Source organism: Macaca thibetana, chromosome 12 (genome assembly GCF_024542745.1).
Source record: "Macaca thibetana thibetana isolate TM-01 chromosome 12, ASM2454274v1, whole genome shotgun sequence".
Taxonomy (NCBI): domain Eukaryota; kingdom Metazoa; phylum Chordata; class Mammalia; order Primates; family Cercopithecidae; genus Macaca; species Macaca thibetana.
In genome coordinates this window covers 127,442,433-127,449,466 of record NC_065589.1, presented here as the reverse complement: position 1 = coordinate 127,449,466, position 7,034 = coordinate 127,442,433, and the positions used below count along the sequence as shown (strand labels likewise).

Below are 7,034 nucleotides of genomic sequence, written 5' to 3'. Positions count from 1 at the left end.
CCCCTCCTCACGCGGTTCCGTCCTCGCCCCAGCTCCTTCCGCTCCCTGCCCGGCCCGGCCCCGCCCCCGCCCCCGCCCCCGCCCGGCTCCGCTCCCGCCCGGCTCCACTCCGGGGCGAATGGGGGCCTCTGCTCACACCAGATTGGCGGGACGGCCTCACGTGACCGCATCTCTTGGACTCTCGCTGTTACCGAAAAGGAGGAAAGGATTTGGGGCGGGCAGTCCTGGAGCCTCTCGCTGGCCTTACGGGGAGAGAGGGCTGGGGTGGAGGAGAGCCCTGGGGAGCAGGCAGAGGTGGGTTGGCGAGGACCTTGTGTGACTTGTGCCGAGAAACTTCACTTATTCCCTGGGGCTGGCAGTTGCCAAACTGGGTCTTGTAGATGCTAAGTCTCCGTAGAGGTCTCTTAGGTATGTTGCAAATGCTTGATTTGAATTACTTTTTTTTTAAACAAACGTATTTTAAATGATTTTTAAAGCCTACTGTAAAAGACTGCCCAAATGTGCTGTGTCTCATTTATGGTTCTTTATTCACGTGCAAGAGGAGCTGGCTCTGCTCTCCACAAAAGGGCTGCTGGTTCCCTCTGGCCGTGATTTTGAAACGTTTTAAGCAGCAAAATCCCCTTCCAAACCGAGAATTCTGCAGTGCCTCAGTCAATAAGACTGATAGAAGCTATATTTATTGGGATAGAGTGATTTTATAATCTTTATTACACAATTGACAACCCAGGGAAAGAAAGATTGAGCTGGAAAGAGGGAAGGCACAGGGGGAAGGGAGACATCACCAGGCTGCAGGTGGGAGAGGGAATGGAATGGTGGCTCAGACAGGTGCAGGCGGAGTGAAGAACTCATAGAGTCTTGCCTTTCCGGCTCCCGGCTCTTTCTTGCTCATGGATTGGATGTGGGGCCGCAGGGTGGCAAGAGAGAAAACCTGGATGACTCCTGAGATTTTGGCTTGAGCAACTGGGCAGGTTCTGGTGCCAGTTGTTGATGTGGAGTGTGGGAAACTGAACATGGCCTCGTGTGTGCGGGTGCACTTTTGGGCGGTTACAGGAGGTAGTGGTAAGGAATAACAACAGAACATCAGGGTAAGCCTGATAAAGAATTATAAAAATCAGGCCATCAGGGTAAACTCAACATAACTACTGATGCAAATTGAATAGCCTCTGGCTGTTTACTAAAAATTGAATAAGGGATAGTAACTGTAGCTTTAATTCTGTAACAACAGAGCTAAAAAAAATCTGCCATAACTGTGTAGACACTTGCTGGCTACCTGAGTGCATTCAAGGTTTTTCTAAATAATAAAATTGTCCAATCATTCTCTATTTTGAATTGGCATGTTCCTTTGACTGTTGGTTTCTTCTCTGCCCCCACAAGTTTGGTGACAAGGATGGGACACCTTGAGTGAGCCTTTCCACTGGGCAAATTGGAGGATGTGTAGCCATCTTCGGTCAGACAAGAGGCCCTGTTTGCTGAAGTCTTTCTTCAACACTTTGACTCAGTAAGTCCATCATTTGATCGACCCTACTGTCGTAGCTTACACCAAAGAGAAATCATGGTCATATGTAAAGCTATATCCTCTCCCTAGCTCAAATATACAGGGAATAGAACCTATAATTAGAGAACTAGAAACAGAATCATAAAGAAATGACATTTGCCTTGTAATACTCTCTGTATATTACTTATGAAAAAGGAAGGAAAAGTGGCAAGGTTAGCTTGCTTACAGATTTTTACAAGATCTGATAGAAATATATTTTTGGTGTGTCTGACAGTTGTAGTACTCAACCCTGCTACTACGTTAACCTCCTATTATGTAACCTAATTTTAGTAATAAACTTATGTTGAGCTTTCTTTTCTATACCTTTAGCAGAGGAACCAAGGTATCTCTTTGTGTTTACCTATGAAGGCTTTTCATATTAGTGGCAATGCATGCCCCAGGGATTCAGAGATTTGCCTACCATAACCTCTAGGCATTTGCAAAAGAACTTAAAGAAACTTCCCCCGTCTTAGGAGTCTGTATACGGATATATATGTATGATTTATTGGTAAGTAACACCTCATGTGCTTGTAAACAAGACACATTAGGCTGGACGTGGTGGCTCACGCCTGCAAAACTAGCACTTTGGGAGGCTGAGGTGGGCAGATTGCTTGAGCTTAGAGTTCGAGACCAGGTTGGGCAACATGGTGAAACCCTGTCTCTACAAAAACATAAAAATTAGCCAGGCCTGATGGTGGGTGCCTGTAGTCCCAGCTACTTGAGAGGCTGAGGTGGGAGGATCTCTTGAGCCTGGGAGGTGGAGGTTGCAGTGAGCCGAGCTCGCACCACTGCACTCTAGTCTGGGTGACAGAGTGAGATCCTGTCCCCAAAACAAAAATAAGATACATTAGCTTTACCAAAATTCTAACCTCTCAAGGGCATAAAGCTCCTTTAGATAATTTGCAACATCGTTAGACCGAGGTCAAGTATTTGGAATATTTGTTAGTGGCTGATGGATGGAAAATAGTTCCGTCGCCAAAGCCAGCTTTACAAATGAAGCAACAGCTCCATGAAGCAGTAACTTTGTCACTGCAGAGAAACAGCTCCACCCTGTTGAGGTTGGTGTGCATTGCAGGCAACGGGTCCCTGCCTCTTCTGAGAGGGAAGCCACTCCTGGTGCTGCATGAAGCATCGCTAGGTGCATTTTTGCAATAGCTAGGAGAAGCTAAAGAAGCCTTCGGATCCTTAAGTAGCCATTGATTTTCCTACCTGTACTTGGAGTCAGTTCCTAGCTGGTCATCTCTTCTCCCTTTTCTGTGAGGAGAATAAGGGTGCTGTTAGTGGTAGGTGTGCTTCCTCAAACACTAGCCTTTGGTTGACTTTTATGTGCCACTGGATTCTGTTCCTCCAGGGATGCCAGTCTGTTTAGAAGTCATTCCAACATTGGGTCTCTGCTTGGGAAGGTGCAGGCCTTGGCTCAGGGATGTAATTATGTGGGCCTTATGCCGTTGCTGCTGCTTTTATTTATTTTTATTTTTATTTTTATTTTTCTGAGACAGAGTCTCACTGTTGCCCAGGCTGGACTACAGTGGCGTGATCTCAACTCACTGCAACCTCTACCTCCCGGGTTCAAGCGATTCTCCTGCCTCAGCCTCCTGAGTAGCTAGGATTACAGGTGTGCACCATCACACCTGGCTAATTTTTGTATTTTTACTAGAGATAGGGTTTCTACTAAACTGCCTAGCTGAGCCCTGCCTGAATTCTATCATCTAGGATGATACCATGTTGGCCAGGCTGGTCTTGAACTCCTGACCTCAAGTGATCCACCCACCTCGGCCTCCCAAAGTGCTGGGATTACAGGCGTGAGCCACCACACCTGGCCTGTTGCTGCTGCTTTTTAAGTTCCTATGACACAGCGCTTGTCAGTGCTCTGTAAGCGTTACTGTCTGACCCTAGTGGGATTCAAGGAAGGTGTGAACTTTGAGCCCAGTGACTCTGTTGCCAGATCCTGACTGGACAGCAGCACAACCACCTCGCAGCCCTCAATGAAGACGCGTGGCCTCCATCTGATTCATCATATAGTCTCGTTCCCATGTTAACTTAATAGCATTCATTGATGGGTCTTATGTGAGAGACACAGGAGGAGACAGAAAAGCACCCAATGCAGAAGTCAGTTCTCATGGGATTCTACAGGCTTGCATCCCCCCACACAGAAAGTCAGCCCAAGCCATGGAACTCAGCTTTTACATGAGCTGTTACAGTCACCACTGGTCTTAATGTGTATATCTATACCGTAGTAAATGTGTGTTTGGGGTCTGTCATGCTGTGGGACAAATTAAAAAACAGAGGCTTTCTAATACTAATGGGAATGACAGCATCATGGGGAAAGTAACTGCCCATTTCTGTAGTTCATACCGGCTCTGTGGAGGCCCTGGTGGGAGGATGTGGGGAGCTCCATTAGCTGTTTCATAGGTGCCACTTGAGTCATTTATCAGCATCCAAGCCTGGGGCTCGGGGAGGCTGAACATAGGCAGGGGCAGTGGGGACAGGAACAGGGGTAGATGGAAAAACATTAAGGAAGCACTTGGTGCTTATTGGAAGGCAGAGTTGTCTAGGAAAGCGTCTGGGCCTCTGGATTGGGTGATTGGATGACTAGCTGAGACATTTGCAATTTCACTGTTACTGGAAATACACGAAGACGGGGTGCAGGTTTTGCAGGACTCATTTGTGGTCACGTTGAATTTAAAGTGGATGTAATAATACATGTTGATGTCATTCTGAGTGATGACAGAAATTGGATGCAAAGGAACATTGTGAACCAGGTGCAAAAATCTTGTACCAATATAGCTCGGGAGATGAAATCTCTGAGGTGTAGGGTGTTACTTAGCTGAATGCTATGAATAAAGATGGAACAAGTATTTTTTTAATGAGGAATGTAAAAAATGGCTGTATTTTTTTATGACAAGTGAGGACACAGCCAACTCTATCTGTTGACCCCAAGGTGTTCAAGGTAAAGGAGAAGGCTCCCATTAACGTGGCCTCACAAGAGAACCAGACTTCAGGGAGAGGAGAGCAGAAAGTGATTATATTATGGGTTAGGTGGAAGTTGTGGGGACATGAAATGGTGTCCTTAAGAGGCATTTCCAGTTTACTCTGAAGGATGATACCTTCATCTAGGCCTTCAAAGATTCTTAATAACTTCCCAAGTACAATAACTGCACATAGTCAAAGATGGTCAAAATGAAATAAGATACCATGAATGAAAATCAGCAGCACCAGCCCACCTCCCAAAAAATTAACAATGGATTCTCAAAGACTTAGACGTTGAAATGATCAGATGTAGAATATAAAACAAATCTTACTATGTTTAATCAAGACAAGCTTGAAAATATTTGCGGGGAATAGGAAAGTGTATAAAGTTATATAGTAGTATTGAAAAAAGAACAGAACTTTTAGAAGAAACCAAGGTTAAAAACTCAGGTGAAATCTCTTGACCTGTTTGTTGCTAGGACATTCTCTCTGGGACCCCTGAGCCCATCTAACCTCCAGTCCGTCCATCAACTGATTACTGCTCAGTCACCTCAGTCGATACCACTGGGAGCCGGAGAACTGCCTAGCTGAGCCCTGCCTGAATGCCTGACTCATAACTCATGGTGTAAGTGAAAGTGAATACCCAGCCACACCCAGATAAAGACCTAGACAGAAGGGGGTCTGTTTCTCCCACCCCTGCCACACCTCCAAAGGCACTTGCTATCTTTTTTTTTTTTTGAGACAGAGTCTCTCTCTGTCGCCCAGGCTGGAGCGCAGTGGCGTGATCTCGGCTCACTGCAAGCTCCGCCTCCTGGGTTCACGCCATTCTCCTGCCTCCGCCTCCCGAGTAGCTGGGACTACAGGCGCCTGCCACCACGCCCGACTAAGTTTTTTGTATTTTTAATGGAGACAGGGTTTCACCATGTTAGCCAGGATGGTCTTGATCTCCTGACCTCGTGATCTGCCCACTTTGGCTTCCCAAAGTGCTGGGATTACAGGCATGAGCCACCGCACCCTGCCAACCTGCTATCTTGACCTTCATGATCCGTAGCACAGTGCACTCCTAAATATTGCGTATGCGTCCCTAAACGACATACTGTATCCGTAACATTTAAAACCTTATTGATTGTGAAGTGTGCCATTATCTTACTTACCAATAAGGAAAAATGATGCAATTAAACTGACACTTTTTGATTAGAATTTTCATTTTATGCTTATTAAAAAGCATACTTATCGCTTGTAACTTACTAACCCAAGCTGATGCCTCACACATACACGAAAACAGATTGAAAATTCTTAAGCAGCTCAAACTGCCAAAAAGGCCAGCTGTGCAGCTGGACTCAGCCAGACACTCAGCAGTGGCACCAGCAGCTCCTCTGTATGAGCTATGATGAGGCTCTGGAAGTTTGAAGATGATGCCACCTATTGGCTAATGAGGTCAAATGGTCTTGACTTTTGTGGTAATTATGATGCTAAGAGTGCCAGCCATTTGTAAGAAAGCCCAGAAAGAGTGGAGATGCACTATGCTAAGAAATTCTCAATGGCCAGCACTCTTTTTGCATAGAGAATGATACAGCAAGGGAAGACACAGACACAGACAATCTGGGTCAAAAGTGATGCGGAGAATGTGGAGCCCAATTAGGAAGAGGTTTTAAGACTACCTGAACCAGAATATTTTGCTTAATTTTTCTTTTTTAATGCACGCACAAGCATAATGTATAATAAAAGCTGTGTGCACACACATCATAAATTTTCTTTTTAATAAGCATAAAATGAAAATTCTAATCAAGAAAGTGTTTTTTCGTTTAACTGCATCATTTTTCATTATCTGTGTGTAAGATTATTACATACTTCATATTCAATAGAGTTTAAATGTGTTAACTAAAAAAATCATGAATCTATAAATGTAGGGAGAAGCCTTTATTTCTTATAAGGGTTAGAGTCTGTAAGGGGGCCATTCCTCAAGCTGGGAAGCATAGCGTCTGGCAAAGCCCACAGGTATTTTCAAAGAGGAGGGGCTGAGATAGGAGCTTTGTGCCCAACAGGTTGGCTGAACATACATATTCAACAGCTTACAGGAGGAGCTATGAATAATCATGAAGACCATCCTGATGCATGCGTATTGAACCATAGGTATGTAACCTATGACCTATTCCACCCTGGGGAGGAGACTTAACATTTAAATGTATTACAATTAGGCCCTATATGTGAAAAGATCTTTTCAGGACCTGAAGGCAGCCTCTGTAAACCGGCCAGAACCAGTCTGTGGTGGTTGGTCTTCTTATCTGGGGAAAGTTACTGAAATCTATTTCTTATCCAATCAAAGCTGTAGTTATGGCTGATGAAACAGCAGGCTCAGTTAGTCATTGTCTAGTGGTGAGTTACAGATTGCTTTAATATTGTTTATCTCATGGCCAGTGCTTGTTTTGTTGCTAGAGAAAAGGAAGAACCTTATGGCAGTTAGAAAATAGTTTATTCTTTAAAGCATAGGGATGTGGGACTTAACCCTTGCCTGACATGGCCTTGGGTC

General features: G+C 45.0%; 1 long non-coding RNA gene across 2 annotated transcripts in view; it reads left to right on the top strand.

Moving 5' to 3' along the window:
• The first annotated feature begins 206 nt into the window (after positions 1–206).
• Positions 207–7,034, top strand: part of LOC126932736 (uncharacterized) — a 76,227-nt gene continuing 69,399 nt past the window's right edge. Inside the window, exons 1-3 of one of the 2 annotated variants that reach the window (XR_007718301.1) lie at positions 207–294; positions 1,375–1,498; positions 4,984–5,129. This is a non-coding gene — a long non-coding RNA (uncharacterized LOC126932736). The remainder of the gene's footprint in view (positions 295–1,374; positions 1,499–4,983; positions 5,130–7,034) is intronic. The other variant, XR_007718302.1, reaches the window with a different exon arrangement.